The sequence below is a fragment of the Aythya ferina genome, assembly GCF_964211825.1.
Source record: "Aythya ferina genome assembly, contig: HAP1_SCAFFOLD_289, whole genome shotgun sequence".
NCBI lineage: Eukaryota > Metazoa > Chordata > Aves > Anseriformes > Anatidae > Aythya > Aythya ferina.
The window spans coordinates 9,127-25,351 of NW_028181260.1; the positions used below are offsets into that span (position 1 = coordinate 9,127).

The following is a 16,225-nucleotide window of genomic DNA, read 5'->3' on the forward strand; positions in this document are numbered from 1 at the left end:
CCAACGGAGACCCCAAAACAAGTCAAAAACACCCCAAACAAGAACAGGATAACCCCTAAAAAAGAAAGAAAACCCCAAAAAAACATAGATCCACCCCAAAACCACACTAAACCTACCTGATGTTCTCCAAATCCCAAAGTCCACTCCCAACAAACTTAAAACACATTAGGAAATCAACAAAACGCAACGGAAACCCCAAAACACGTCAAAAACACCACAAAAAAAAAAAGCGGGATCACCCCCAAAACCGAAAGAAAACCCTAAAAGCCGTTGATCCACCCCAAAAGTCCCCCTAAACCTACCTGATGTTCTCTAATACCCACAATTTACCCGTTTTCACCATGATGAACAACAAGAACCCAACAAAAACCAACGGAGACCCCAAAACACGTCAAAAACACCCCAAAAAAGAACTGAATCAGAAGAAAAAACACCAAAAACTATGAATTTCCCCGCAAAACCACCCTAAACTCACCTGATCTTCTTCAAAACCCACAATCCACTCCCATTTCCCTTAAGGACCAACGAGAATCCAACTAAAACCCAACGGAGACCCCAAAACAAGTCAAAAACACCCCAAACAAGAACGGAATCACCCCCAAAACTGGAAGAAAATCCCCAAAAAACATAGATCCACCCCAAAACGACACTAAACCTACCTGATGTTCTCCAAAACACGCAAGTTAAACTTTTCCAACATGATGAAAAACAAGAACCCAACAAAACCCAAAAGGAGACACCAAAACACGTCAAAAACACCCCAAAAAAGAAAGGGATCACCCATAAACTGGAAGAAAATCCCCAAAAAGCACAGATCCAATCCCAAAACCAGCCTAAACCTACCTGATGTTCTCCAAAACCCACAAATTTACCCTTTTCCACCATGATGACCATGGAAAACCCAACGAAACCCAATGGAGACAAAAAACGTGTCAAAAAAAAAAAAAAAAAAAAAAAAAAACAAAAAAGAACAGGATCTCCCCCAAAAACAGAAGAAAAACCCAAATGCCATAGATCCACCCCAAAAGTCCCCCTAAGCCTACCTGATGTTCTCCAAAACTCACAATTTACCCTTTTTCACAATGATGACCAACGAGAACCCAACAAAACCCAACGGACAACCCCAAAACACGTCAAAAACACCCCAAAAAAGAAAGGAATCACCCATAAACTGGAAGAAAATCCCCAAAAAGCACAGATCCAATCCCAAAACCAGCCTAAACCTACCTGATGTTCTCCAAAACCCACAAATTTACCCTTTTCCACCATGATGACCATGGAAAACCCAACGAAACCCAATGGAGACAAAAAACGTGTCAAAAAAAAAAACAAAAACAAAAACAAAAAAGAACAGGATCTCCCCCAAAAACAGAAGAAAAACCCAAATGCCATAGATCCACCCCAAAAGTCCCCCTAAGCCTACCTGATGTTCTCCAAAACCCACAATTTACCCTTTTTCACAATGATGACCAACGAGAACCCAACAAAACCCAACGGACAACCCCAAAACACGTCAAAAACACCCCAAAAAAGAACAGGATCACCCCAAAAAACAGAAGAAAACCCCAAATACCATGAATCCACCCCAAAAGTCCCCCTAAACCTACCTGAAGTTCTCCAAAACCCACAATTTACCCTTTTCCACCAAGATGCCAACAGAAAACCCAACGAAACCCAACGGAGACCACAAAACACGTCAAAAACACGCCGAAAACACACTGGATCACTAGAAAAAAACAGAAGAAAACCCTAAAAACCATGAATCTGCCCCAAAAGTCCTCATAAACCTACCTGATGTTCTCCAAAACCCACAATTTACACTTTTCCACCATGATGACCACGGAAAACCCAACGAAACCCAACGGAGAACCCAAAACACGTCCAAAACACCCCAAACAAGAACAGGATCACCCCCAAAACCAAAGAAAACCCCAAAAAGCACGGATCCAATCCCAAAACCACTCTAAACGTACCTGATGTTCTCCAAATCCAAATGTCCACTCCCAACCACCATAAAACCCATTAGGAACTCAACGAAACCCAACGGAAACCCCAAAACACCTCAAAAACACCCCAAAAAAGAACTGAATCAGAAGAAAAAACACCAAAAACTATGAATTTCCCCGCAAAACCACCCTAAACTCACCTGATCTTCTTCAAAACCCACAATCCACTCCCATTTCCCTTAAGGACCAACGAGAATCCAACTAAAACCCAACGGAGACCCCAAAACAAGTCAAAAACACCCCAAACAAGAACGGAATCACCCCCAAAACTGGAAGAAAATCCCCAAAAAACATAGATCCACCCCAAAACCACACTAAACCTACCTGATGTTCTCCAAAACACGCAAGTTAAACTTTTCCAACATGATGAAAAACAAGAACCCAACAAAACCCAACAGAGACCCCAAAACATGTCAAAAACACCCCAAAAAAGAACGGGATCACCCCCAAAACTGGAAGAAAATTCCCCCCCCAAAAATTTACAATTTTCACCATGATGACCAACATGAACCAAACGAAAACCCAAAAGGAGACACCAAAACACGTCAAAAACACCCCAAAAAAGAAAGGAATCACCCACAAACTGGAAGAAAATCCCCAAAAAGCACAGATCCAATCCCAAAACCAGCCTAAACCTACCTGATGTTCTCCAAAACCCACAAATTTACCCTTTTCCACCATGATGACCGTGGAAAACCCAACGAAACCCAATGGAGACAAAAAACGTGTCAAAAAAAAAAAAAAAAAAAAAAAAAAAAAAAAAAAAAAAAAAAGAACAGGATCTCCCCCAAAAACAGAAGAAAAACCCAAATGCCATAGATCCACGCCAAAAGTCCCCCTAAGCCTACCTGATGTTCTCCAAAACCCACAATTTACCCTTTTTCACAATGATGACCAACGAGAACCCAACAAAACCCAACGGACAACCCCAAAACACGTCAAAAACACCCCAAAAAAGAACAGGATCACCCCAAAAAACAGAAGAAAACCCCAAATACCATGAATCCACCCCAAAAGTCCCCCTAAACCTACCTGAAGTTCTCCAAAACCCACAATTTACCCTTTTCCACCAAGATGCCAACAGAAAACCCAACAAAACCCAACAGAGACATCAAAACATGTCAAAAACACCCCAAAAAAGAACGGGATAACCCCCAAAACTGGAAGAAAATCCCCAAAAAGCATGGATCCAATCCCAAAACCACCCTAAACCTACCTGATCTTCTCCAAATCCCAAAGTCCACTCCCAACCACCATAAAACCCATTAGGAAATCAACAAAACGCAACAGAAACCCCAAAACACCTCAAAAACACCCCAAAAGCAAACCGGATCAGAAGAAAATACGTGATTTAACCCCAAGAAAACCCTTAAACCTACCTGATCTTCTCCAAATCCCAAAATCCACTCCCACCCACCATAAAACCCATTAGGAACTCAACAAAACGCAACGGAAACCCCAAAACACGTCAAAAACACCCCAAAAAAGAACTGGATCAGAAGAAAAAAAAAACAAAACTATGCATTTCCCTCCCAAATCACCCTAAACTCACCTGATCTTCTTCAAAACACACAATCCACTCCCATTTAGCTTAACGACCAACGAGAACCCAACAAAACCCAACGGAGACCCCAAAAACGTCAAAAACACCCCAAAAAAGAACTGGTTCAACCCCAACAACGAAAGAAAACCCCAAAAGCCATAGATCCAAACCAAAAGTCCCCCTAAACCTACCTGATGTTCTCCAAAACCCACAATTTACCATTTTCCGCCACGATGACCAACGAGTACACAACAAAACCCAACGGAGACCCCCAAACACCTCAAAAATTTCCCAAAAAAGAACGGGACCACCCCAAGAAACAGAAGAAAACACCAAAAAACATGACTCTGCCCCAAAAGTCCCCCTAAACCTACCTGATGTTCTCCAAAACCCACAAATTTACCCTTTTTCACCATGATGACCAACAAGAACCCAACTAAAACCCAACGGAGACCCCAAAACACATCATAAACACCCCAAAAAAGAACAGGATCACCCAAAAAAAAACAGAAGAAAAGACCAAATACCATGAATCCACCCCAAAATTCCCCTAAACCTATCTGAAGTTCTCCAAAACACACAATTTACAATTTTCCACCACCATAACCACGGAAAACCCAAGGAACACCAACGGAGACCCCAAAACACGTCAAAAACACCCCAAAAAAGAACGGGATCACCCCCAAAAACAAAAGAAAATCCCCCAAAACCATAGATCCAATCCCAAAACCAACCTAAACCTACCTGATGTTCTCCAAAAGCCACAATTTACACTTTTTCACCATGATGACCAACAAGAACCCAACTAAAACCCAACGGAGACCCCAAAACAACACCTTATAAACACCCCAAAAAAGAACAGGATCACCCAAAAAAAAACAGAAGAAAAGACCAAATACCATGAATCCACCCCAAAATTCCCCTAAACCTACCTGAAGTTCTCCAAAACCCACAATTTACAATTTTCCACCACCATGACCACGGAAAACCCAAGGAATACCAACGGAGACCCCAAAACACGTCAAAAACACCCCAAAAAAGAACGGGATCACCCCCAAAAACAAAAGAAAATCCCCCAAAACCATAGATCCAATCCCAAAACCAACCTAAACCTACCTGATGTTCTCCAAATCCCAAAGTCCACTCCCAACAAACTTAAAACACATTAGGAAATCAACAAAACGCAACGGAAACCCCAAAACACGTCAAAAACACCACAAAAAAAAGCGGGATCACCCCCAAAACCGAAAGAAAACCCTAAAAGCCGTTGATCCACCCCAAAAGTCCCCCTAAACCTACCGGATGTTCTCCAATACCCACAATTTACCCGTTTTCACCATGATGAACAACAAGAACCCAACAAAACCCAACGGAGACCCCAAAACACGTCAAAAACACCCCAAAAAAGAACTGAATCAGAAGAAAAAACACCAAAAACTATGAATTTCCCCGCAAAACCACCCTAAACTCACCTGATCTTCTTCAAAACCCACAATCCACTCCCATTTCCCTTAAGGACCAACGAGAATCCAACTAAAACCCAACGGAGACCCCAAAACAAGTCAAAAACACCCCAAACAAGAACGGAATCACCCCCAAAACTGGAAGAAAATCCCCAAAAAGCACAGATCCAATCCCAAAACCAGCCTAAACCTACCTGATGTTCTCCAAAACCCACAAATTTACCCTTTTCCACCATGATGACCATGGAAAACCCAACGAAACCCAACGGAGAACCCAAAACACGTCCAAAACACCCCAAAAAAGATCGGGACCACGCAAAAAACAGAAGAAAACGCTAAAAAAAAACAGAAAAATTCCCCCAAAACCATAGATACACCACCCAGAAAAAACTTAAAAACACCTGATATTCTCCAAAACTCTCCAAAATTTACACTTTTGCAACATGATGACCAACAAGAACCCAACAAAACCTAACGGAGGCCCAAAAACACATCAAAAACACCCCAAAAAAGAATGGGATCACTCCCAAAAAAACAGAAAAAAAAAACAAATACCATGAATCCACCCCAAAAGTCCCCCTAAACCTACCTGATGTTCTCCAAAACCCACAATTTACACTTTTCCACCATGATGACCACGGAAAACCCAACGAAACCCAACGGTTTAAAGAAAATTAAGCAAAAGAATTTTCATAGTGTCTAGGCAAGCATTATGCAGCTCCTTACTTCAGCAGGGAGCTTTCGCAACTCCCGCTCCTCAAACAGAACTCCTTGTTTTTATAATACAAAAGACAATGAACAAACATTTATGGTGTATTACCCTAAGTTTTTGGGTTAGGGTTTTTTGCGTCTTAATGTTTTGGGATTAGGGTTTGGAGCGCCCTAAGTTTTTGGGCTAGGGCTTTGAGCATTCCTAACGTTTTGGGTTGGGTTTGGGTTTTGAGCATCCTAAGATTTTGGGTTGGGGGTTTTAGGCATAGGTCTTCAGGGGTTTAGTGTGGTAAATAGTTTGGGTTAGGTCTGTAGGAGTTTCGAGGTTTTTTTGGATGTTAGGGCTTGAGGCTTTTTTTGTAAGGGCGGTGAGGGTTCCAGTGAGTGCTGGTAAATGCAGTTCTCGAGCACTCGGCCTGTGATTGGCCATGCTGGCTGTGCGGGGAATGCTGGTAGGTGTAGTTTTCCGGCACTGGGAGGCCATGTTGTGTGCCCAGAGCATGCCGGGAGATGTAGTTCTCGGGACTCCGGACTTCCGGGAGGCCATGTTGCGTTCCCAGAGTATGCCGGGAAATGTAGTTTTCGGATTCGGGACTTCCGGGAGGCCATGTTGAATGCCCAGAGCATACCGGGAGATGTAGTTCTCGGGAACTAGGGTTAGGGTTAGGGGCTAGGGCTGGGGCTAGAGTTAGGGTTTCGGGTGAGGGTTGGGGTTGGGGGTTATTGTTAGGGTTAGTGGTTTAGGGTTAGGCTTAGAAGGTTATGGTTAGGGATAGGTTAGGGGTAGGTTTAGAGGGTTAGGGTAAGGGTTAGGGGTTAGGGGTTGGGACTGTTGTTAGGCTTAGGGTAAGGGTTAGGGTGAGGGTATTAGGGTTGGGGTTCGGGTTCAGATTAGGGTAAGGGTTAGGGCAAGGGTAAGTGTTAGGGTAAGGCTAAGGGTAAGGCTTAGGGTGAGGATAAGGTTTAGGGAAAGGGTTAGGTTTAGGGTAAGGGTAGGGTAAGGATTAGGGTAAGGGTAAGGATTAGGGTTAGGTTTAGGGTAAGAATAAGGGTAAGCTAATGGTTAGGATAAGGGTAAGGGTTAGGGTAAAGGTTTTCATTTGTTAATGCTGAAACGCAGTATGCAATCTGGGACGTCACAGCCAGAGCTGCCTATGGCAAGGTGAGAGAGGAAAAGATGGAGCAGATGTTCTACTCCTAGTTTTTTCTTTATACGTAAATAAAAGTTTGAGCTAATTCCAGTTGGAAGAGTTCCAATTACTTGCTTGGTCATAATGTCTTTTAATATTGAAAGCTGCAGCAAAAGCATGGGGATTTTTGCTTCTAGAAACACCCTAGTTCTCTTGTCTGCACTATGCATGCTTTTGAGCTAAAACTGATTAAAAAATAAAAAGAAAAATCACACACACACACAAAAAAAAAAACCACACACCACAGCTGCTGCTGCTCTCTTCCTACTTCCTTGTGCTTTGCCCCTACCCTTCCCAGGTGATTGGGTTTGGGTGCTAGTCGGGGCCAAATGGTATGTGAGTCCCAGGCATCCCCTCAGAGAGCTCATTCTGCTTGGGCTGCTCTTTGGGGTGTTTGTTTTTCCTTCGGTCAGTTGCAGGCTTCTTCAGGTGGATGAGAGTTTATGGACTGATGCGTTTCCAAGTAGCGAGGGGTACGCACATCTTTTTGAGGTAACAGCTAGTAGAATCTGTTAGAATAAACTAATGTAGTATTGATGCCTTTATTGCATGCAGTTCTTTATCAGGTGAGTAACTGTTGCGAGTAACTGAAGTCAATGTTACTTGGTGTGTTTGCTATGCAGTGCCTGTGCGGACTATTGCACGAGACACAGCTTTCTGACATCTGGCCCAGCAACTACTAAATAAGGGGAGGGGAGAAGCTGAAGAACGACCAAAGGACAAAGCCTGGGAGGAAGACTACGAGCCTTCAGTACGAGCGGCCCCCAGAGGGACCACCGGAGACTGATAACGCCTGCACCAGTGGGAGGGTTTGGATTCTGGGAACTAATTAGAATAACCCTGCCTTTTGTAGAAGTAGTAATGAATATGTATTAGCCTAGCAGCATAAAAACCAGCCGCCTGATGTAACTTGTGTGCGTCTTGGTGGAGCAGAGACTCCTGGCGCACCCAGCGCTGCTTGCTTACCTCTATTCCTTTAATAAATCATAAACATTAATTGTAAGCCTATTTGGGACTCGGTCATTTATTACAAGTGGGACCTCCCGATGGGTGGAAGCTGTCGGGATAGCTCGGGATGCTGAGGCGTGGTGCTGCAAGGAGGTTGGTGGTCGGTGGCGCCCTGGGGCAGGCCGAATTGGGAGGGGGCGAGGCGGCGGGTGGTCGGTGGCTTCTGTGGAAAAGGCGCTTGTATGGGGGGGCTGCGCATTCAGAGGAACCTTGACAGGCTGCAGATAGGGGCAGGCAGGAACCTTTTGAAGTTCAGGAGAGGGAAATGCCAAGCCCTACCCCTAGGGAGAAACACCTCTGTTTACCAGCACTGGCTAGCTCGATACTGAATAAGCATTTCTTCATGGAAGGGGTGCTTTGCTATTAGAACAGGCTGCCCGGGGAAGTGGTAAGAGACCGGATCCTTGAAAGTATTGAAGAGACATGTGGACATAGCCCGGGAGTCCGGCCTCCGGCAGGGCGGGAGCTGGCTCTTCCGAGCCCCTGTGCTCCGGTCTTGTGCGACGCGTTTGCAAGCAGCACCGGGTGCCGGGTCCGACATCGGACGGTTCGGGGACGGCGATTCCGGGGCCGTCGGCTAGCGGGGGCCGGCTATGTCGTGTCCCGGGGATCCGACTTCAGGGGGCGTGGGGGCCGGCCGTGCAGTGAAGCGGGGGGCTGGCGTCCGCCGGCTTCCCAGAGAGCGGGCTTTCGGTGCCGTGCGGTTCGGTGGCCGGCCGTCCCGAAACCCTGGGCACCGGTCTTGTGCTAGACTCAGCGGGCTCCGGGGCCAAACTCGGCTTCTCGGGGCCGGCGGTCGCGGTGTCCAGGTGCCCCGCCTCGGGCGGCGCGGGGCCGGCTGTCCCTAGCAGCTGGGTTCCCAAGAGCTTCTGGGCTCCCAAGCGTCGCCCAAGACCGGAACCCAGAGAATCGGGACGGCCGGCCGCACCGCTGCGACTAGCACAAGCGTCTCCCGACAACGGAGCCCAGGAGCTTGCGAGGGTCAGATTCCGCGCCCCGGGATAGAGAAACGGGGAGCGCGGGTCGGCCGGCCGCAGCTTCGCACGGGACCGAACCCCCTGTCTCCGGCACGGCCAGACCCCGAGCCGGCAGACAGCAGCCTCCCGCTTCACGGCACAGTCGGCCCCCAACCCGCCCGAGTTCTGATCGCCGGGACACGGGACAGCCGGCCGCGCCGCCCGAGGCCGGACACCTGGAGCCCGGGACCGCCGTCCCTGACAAAGCCAAAGTCGGACCCGGACCCCGCTGCGGCTAGCACACGCGTCGCCCAGGAACGCAGCCTACGACCTCGGGACGGTCGCATCCCGCGCCTCCGGCAGGAGCTACCCGGGAGGGCAGGACGGCCTGCCGCAGCTCCGCAAGAGACCGAACCTGCTGGATTCCGGGACGGCCAGAGCCCGAGCCGGTGGGCAGCAGCCTCCCGCTTCACGGCTCGGCAGGCACCCACGTCGCCCGACTTCGGACCCACGGGACAGCCGGCACCCGCGCCGCCGGAGGCGGGACACACGGGCCTCGGGATCGCCGTCCCCGAACCGCACGAAGTCACACGCGGTCTCCGGTGCGTCCAGCACACGCATCGCAAAGACCGGAGCCCAGATTATAGGATCAGCCAGCCCCGCGCCGCCCGAGGTCGGACCGGGAACCCGGTGCGCTTGGCACATGCGTCGCCCAAGAACGGCACCCAGGGCTGCGGGATGGCCGTGCGTCACGCAGCCCGAGTTCGGACCCCCGGAACACAGGACAACTGGCACCCGCGCCACCGGAGGACAGAATCCCGTGCCCCGGGATTGTGTTGTATTTTCTCCCCCTCCCTCTTTGAGGAGAGGGGGAGTGAGGGAGCGGTTGTGGTGGAGCTCGGCTGCTCACCTGAGTAAAACCACCACTGTCCTTTTTGGCGCCCAACGTGGGGCTCGAGGGTTGAGATAACAGTAGTATTGATTGAAGTATTTACAACTAACATATTGGTTGTCATAATGCTCGGTTTTCTGGTAATACTTTTCTCTGTGGATATGTTGTATGTAGCCCACTCTCTGTTTTCTTTTTTCCTTTACATCCGATCGGAGAAAATGTTGAAGTCTGTGCTTGTTTTTTTAACATGTTGTGCTGTAACATACTGGCCTTCAGTTTGGTTTGGTATTCAAGCCCGGCATTGTTATCCTCCTGGTCTCCTGGAGATTATCTTATTGACAATATTAAGAATTACAGTGCCTTCTTTTTTGCCCCCAGCAGTCAATCAGTGAATAATATCGGGTGTGGTGTCTTCTACTTTTCTCCCTGTGGGCTAATTACAGCAGCCTTTCAGTATCTTGGATACCCCTGGTGAGATATTATCCTCGTCTTACTAGGTGTAGTGTTTGTCTTCTTCCCCAAGGCAAAGCAGTTTATAAAGAATATTATCCAAGGACCTGTCCCCAGACAAAGTTGTGGGTGGCAAGGTGTGTGGGGGGATTTGGGCAGGTACCTATCACGGTTTTCTCCTCCAATGGTTCTAAATTTCACCCCTGAACAAGTACAAAATCCAAGAAAGTTGGTAGAATGTTTGAAAGATGTATGCCCTGACCCTGGCAATACTAGAGAACTCCACTAGCTGGCTGCACTCTGCTGGGGTCTGGCTTACGCCTATCAGATGTCAATTAACATTGCCCAGCACCCTCAAGGGGATAGGGAGGTTCTTGAATTTGATGATGAGACAGCACACACTGTGATCACCCCAGAGGACCGACCATCTTTGGTATCAGTCGCCCCCGTAGTAAAGACGAAACAGTGGAAACGGAGATCAGGTCGTTTAGTAAGGGAAGGAGCGCCTCCTATGGATGAGGGAGAAGAGGAAAAGGCAAGCGGCTCTAAAGCAGCGTTATCACGGCAACATCACGGAGACTGAAATCATAGATGAATCAGAAACTACTCGGTCTCTATCCTTGAGTGAGCTGCGAGAAATACGAAAAGCCTTCAGTCGCCGTCCAGGTGAGCACATCCTCACTTGGCTGCTTTGACACTGGGATAGTGGGGCCAATACCCAACAGCTAGAAGGCAACGAAGCCAAGCAGCTGGGATCCCACAAGCCTCTGGGAAGATTGAGAGGTACAATGGACTGTTAAAAACTATGCTGCGAGCATTGGGTGCTGCGACATGGAAACATTAGGATATAAACCTACCAGAGGCCACTTGGTTACTTAACAACAGGGGGTCTGAAAGCCGTGCTGGTCCTGCTGAAACAAAACCCCTACACACTGTGGGAGAAGCTGAAGTCATTGTAGTGCATGTGGGGAAGTGGATGGGGAAGGCGGTGTGGGTTGCCCCTGCCATGGGAAAAGGCAAACCCACTCGTGGGATTGTCTTTGCCCAAGGTCCAGGGTATACCTAGTGGGTGATGCAGAAAGATGGGGATATCAAGTGTGTGCCTCAAGGAGATTTAACACTGGGAGAAAATTAATCTGTCATCCAAGTTATGTGTTGTTAAGACACTGCAGAACCAGTGAAAGGTCAACTTTGCAAGGAACCAGGCAAGTGCAACAGTGATGTGAGCTAAGCTGGTGCTGGTGTCAAGAAAACCAACTTCGCCTGCCCTGAGTGACCACTTTGACAGGTGATGGTGAAACCATCAACAGTTTTTATAAGCATTTTGGGAAAAGACCTACAGAATAAAGAGAAGTACAGACATAAAAATGCTTCAATGGACAGAAAACTATGGTGATGAGACCATCTATATACTAAACTGTACCTGATTGTGACACAAATGTTATGGAATAAGGGGTGGAAGTTGTGTTGCGTCTGTCTGAGCTGGAGTCACCGTTTCCCTGCAGCAGCCCGCACAGTGCTGTACTCTGCACTCGTAGCTGGAACAACACTGAAATCACTCCAGTGTTGTGCCTATTGCTGCATAGTGCTGGCACAGCATCAGGACTCTTTCCAAGTCCCTAAGAGCCAGGCACGGGTGCCGGCTGTCCCGTGTTCCGGGGGTCCGAACTCGGGCTGCGTGACGCACGGCCATCCCGCAGCCCTGGGTGCCGTTCTTGGGCGACGCATGTGCCAAGCGCACCGGGTTCCCGGTCCGACCTCGGGCGGCGCGGGGCTGGCTGATCCTATAATCTGGGCTCCGGTCTTTGCGATGCGTGTGCTGGACGCACCGGAGACCGCGTGTGACTTCGTGCGGTTCGGGGACGGCGATCCCGAGGCCCGTGTGTCCCGCCTCCGGCGGCGCGGGTGCCGGCTGTCCCGTGGGTCCGAAGTCGGGCGACGTGGGTGCCTGCCGAGCCGTGAAGCGGGAGGCTGCTGCCCACCGGCTCGGGCTCTGGCCGTCCCGGAATCCAGCAGGTTCGGTCTCTTGCGGAGCTGCGGCAGGCCGTCCTGCCCTCCCGGGTAGCTCCTGCCGGAGGCGCGGGATGCGACCGTCCCGAGGTCGTAGGCTGCGTTCCTGGGCGACGCGTGTGCTAGCCGCAGCGGGGTCCGGGTCCGACTTTGGCTTTGTCAGGGACGGCGGTCCCGGGCTCCAGGTGTCCGGCCTCGGGCGGCGCGGCCGGCTGTCCCGTGTCCCGGCGATCAGAACTCGGGCGGGTTGGGGGCCGACTGTGCCGTGAAGCGGGAGGCTGCTGTCTGCCGGCTCGGGGTCTGGCCGTGCCGGAGACAGGGGGTTCGGTCCCGTGCGAAGCTGCGGCCGGCCGACCCGCGCTCCCCGTTTCTCTATCCCGGGGCGCGGAATCTGACCCTCGCAAGCTCCTGGGCTCCGTTGTCGGGAGACGCTTGTGCTAGTCGCAGCGGTGCGGCCGGCCGTCCCGATTCTCTGGGTTCCGGTCTTGGGCGACGCTTGGGAGCCCAGAAGCTCTTGGGAACCCAGCTGCTAGGGACAGCCGGCCCCGCGCCGCCCGAGGCGGGACACCTGGACACCGCGACCGCCGGCCCCGAGAAGCCGAGTTTGGCCCCGGAGCCCGCTGAGTCTAGCACAAGACCGGTGCCCAGGGTTTCGGGACGGCCGGCCACCGAACCGCACGGCACCGAAAGCCCGCTCTCTGGGAAGCCGGCGGACGCCAGCCCCCCGCTTCACTGCACGGCCGGCCCCCACGCCCCCTGAAGTCGGATCCCCGGGACACGACATAGCCGGCCCCCGCTAGCCGACGGCCCCGGAATCGCCGTCCCCGAACCGTCCGATGTCGGACCCGGCACCCGGTGCTGCTTGCAAACGCGTCGCACAAGACCGGAGCACAGGGGCTCGGAAGAGCCAGCTCCCGCCCTGCCGGAGGCCGGACTCCCGGGCTATGTCCACATGTCTCTTCAATACTTTCAAGGATCCGGTCTCTTACCACTTCCCCGGGCAGCCTGTTCTAATAGCAAAGCACCCCTTCCATGAAGAAATGCTTATTCAGTATCGAGCTAGCCAGTGCTGGTAAACAGAGGTGTTTCTCCCTAGGGGTAGGGCTTGGCATTTCCCTCTCCTGAACTTCAAAAGGTTCCTGCCTGCCCCTATCTGCAGCCTGTCAAGGTTCCTCTGAATGCGCAGCCCCCCCATACAAGCGCCTTTTCCACAGAAGCCACCGACCACCCGCCGCCTCGCCCCCTCCCAATTCGGCCTGCCCCAGGGCGCCACCGACCACCAACCTCCTTGCAGCACCACGCCTCAGCATCCCGAGCTATCCCGACAGCTTCCACCCATCGGGAGGTCCCACTTGTAATAAATGACCGAGTCCCAAATAGGCTTACAATTAATGTTTATGATTTATTAAAGGAATAGAGGTAAGCAAGCAGCGCTGGGTGCGCCAGGAGTCTCTGCTCCACCAAGACGCACACAAGTTACATCAGGCGGCTGGTTTTTATGCTGCTAGGCTAATACATATTCATTACTACTTCTACAAAAGGCAGGGTTATTCTAATTAGTTCCCAGAATCCAAACCCTCCCACTGGTGCAGGCGTTATCAGTCTCCGGTGGTCCCTCTGGGGGCCGCTCGTACTGAAGGCTCGTAGTCTTCCTCCCAGGCTTTGTCCTTTGGTCGTTCTTCAGCTTCTCCCCTCCCCTTATTTAGTAGTTGCTGGGCCAGATGTCAGAAAGCTGTGTCTCGTGCAATAGTCCGCACAGGCACTGCATAGCAAACACACCAAGTAACATTGACTTCAGTTACTCGCAACAGTTACTCACCTGATAAAGAACTGCATGCAATAAAGGCATCAATACTACATTAGTTTATTCTAACAGATTCTACTAGCTGTTACCTCAAAAAGATGTGCGTACCCCTCGCTACTTGGAAACGCATCAGTCCATAAACTCTCATCCACCTGAAGAAGCCTGCAACTGACCGAAGGAAAAACAAACACCCCAAAGAGCAGCCCAAGCAGAATGAGCTCTCTGAGGGGATGCCTGGGACTCACATACCATTTGGCCCCGACTAGCACCCAAACCCAATCACCTGGGAAGGGTAGGGGCAAAGCACAAGGAAGTAGGAAGAGAGCAGCAGCAGCTGTGGTGTGTGGTTTTTTTTTTTGTGTGTGTGTGTGATTTTTCTTTTTATTTTTTAATCAGTTTTAGCTCAAAAGCATGCATAGTGCAGACAAGAGAACTAGGGTGTTTCTAGAAGCAAAAATCCCCATGCTTTTGCTGCAGCTTTCAATATTAAAAGACATTATGACCAAGCAAGTAATTGGAACTCTTCCAACTGGAATTAGCTCAAACTTTTATTTACGTATAAAGAAAAAACTAGGAGTAGAACATCTGCTCCATCTTTTCCTCTCTCACCTTGCCATAGGCAGCTCTGGCTGTGACGTCCCAGATTGCATACTGCGTTTCAGCATTAACAAATGAAAACCTTTACCCTAACCCTTACCCTTATCCTAACCATTAGCTTACCCTTATTCTTACCCTAAACCTAACCCTAATCCTTACCCTTACCCTAATCCTTACCCTACCCTTACCCTAAACCTAACCCTTTCCCTAAACCTTATCCTCACCCTAAGCCTTACCCTTAGCCTTACCCTAACACTTACCCTTGCCCTAACCCTTACCCTAATCTGAACCCGAACCCCAACCCTAATACCCTCACCCTAACCCTTACCCTAAGCCTAACAACAGTCCCAACCCCTAACCCCTAACCCTTACCCTAACCCTCTAAACCTACCCCTAACCTATCCCTAACCATAACCTTCTAAGCCTAACCCTAAACCACTAACCCTAACAATAACCCCCAACCCCAACCCTCACCCGAAACCCTAACTCTAGCCCCAGCCCTAGCCCCTAACCCTAACCCTAGTTCCCGAGAACTACATCTCCCGGTATGCTCTGGGCATTCAACATGGCCTCCCGGAAGTCCCGAATCCGAAAACTACATTTCCCGGCATACTCTGGGAACGCAACATGGCCTCCCGGAAGTCCGGAGTCCCGAGAACTACATCTCCCGGCATGCTCTGGGCACACAACATGGCCTCCCAGTGCCGGAAAACTACACCTACCAGCATCCCCGCACAGCCAGCATGGCCAATCACAGGCCGAGTGCTCGAGAACTGCATTTACCAGCACTCACTGGAACCCTCACCGCCCTTACAAAAAAAGCCTCAAGCCCTAACATCCAAAAAAACCTCGAAACTCCTACAGACCTAACCCAAACTACCACACTAAACCCCTGAAGACCTATGCCTAAAACCCCCAACCCAAAATCTTAGGATGCTCAAAACCCAAACCCAACCCAAAACGTTAGGAATGCTCAAAGCCCTAGCCCAAAAACTTAGGGCGCTCCAAACCCTAATCCCAAAACATTAAGACGCAAAAAACCCTAACCCAAAAACTTAGGGTAATACACCATAAATGTTTGTTCATTGTCTTTTGTATTATAAAAACAAGGAGTTCTGTTTGAGGAGCGGGAGTTGCGAAAGCTCCCTGCTGAAGTAAGGAGCTGCATAATGCTTGCCTAGACACTATGAAAATTCTTTTGCTTAATTTTCTTTAAACCGTTGGGTTTCGTTGGGTTTTCCGTGGTCATCATGGTGGAAAAGGGTAAATTTGTGGGTTTTGGAGAACATCAGGTAGGTTTAGGCTTGTTTTGGGATTGGATCTGTGCTTTTTGGGGATTTTCTTCCAGTTTATGGGTGATCCCGTTCTTTTTTGGGGTGTTTTTGACGTGTTTTGGTGTCTCCTTTTGGGTTTTCGTTTGGTTCATGTTGGTCATCATGGTGAAAATTGTAAATTTTTGGGGGGGGGAATTTTCTTCCAGTTTTGGGGGTGATCCCGTTCTTTTTTGGGGTGTTTTTGACGTGTTTTGGTGTCTCCTTTTGGGTTTTGTTGGGTTCTTGTTTTTCATCATGTTGGAAAAGTTTAACTTGCGTGTT

The 16,225-nt window shown here is 49.6% G+C and overlaps 2 long non-coding RNA genes across 2 annotated transcripts; one reads left to right on the top strand and one right to left on the bottom strand.

Moving 5' to 3' along the window:
- The first annotated feature begins 7,330 nt into the window (after window positions 1–7,330).
- LOC311429075 lies at window positions 7,331–7,921 on the top strand. The gene is made up of 2 exons (XR_014688030.1): window positions 7,331–7,405; window positions 7,537–7,921. It is a non-coding gene; the product is annotated as an uncharacterized lncRNA (long non-coding RNA).
- Window positions 7,922–13,606: 5,685 nt separating this feature from the next.
- Window positions 13,607–14,187, bottom strand: LOC311429076. Its single transcript, XR_014688031.1, has 2 exons — window positions 14,123–14,187; window positions 13,607–13,991 (listed from the first exon to the last, which is right to left on the bottom strand). It is a non-coding gene; the product is annotated as an uncharacterized lncRNA (long non-coding RNA).
- Window positions 14,188–16,225: the final 2,038 nt, after the last annotated feature.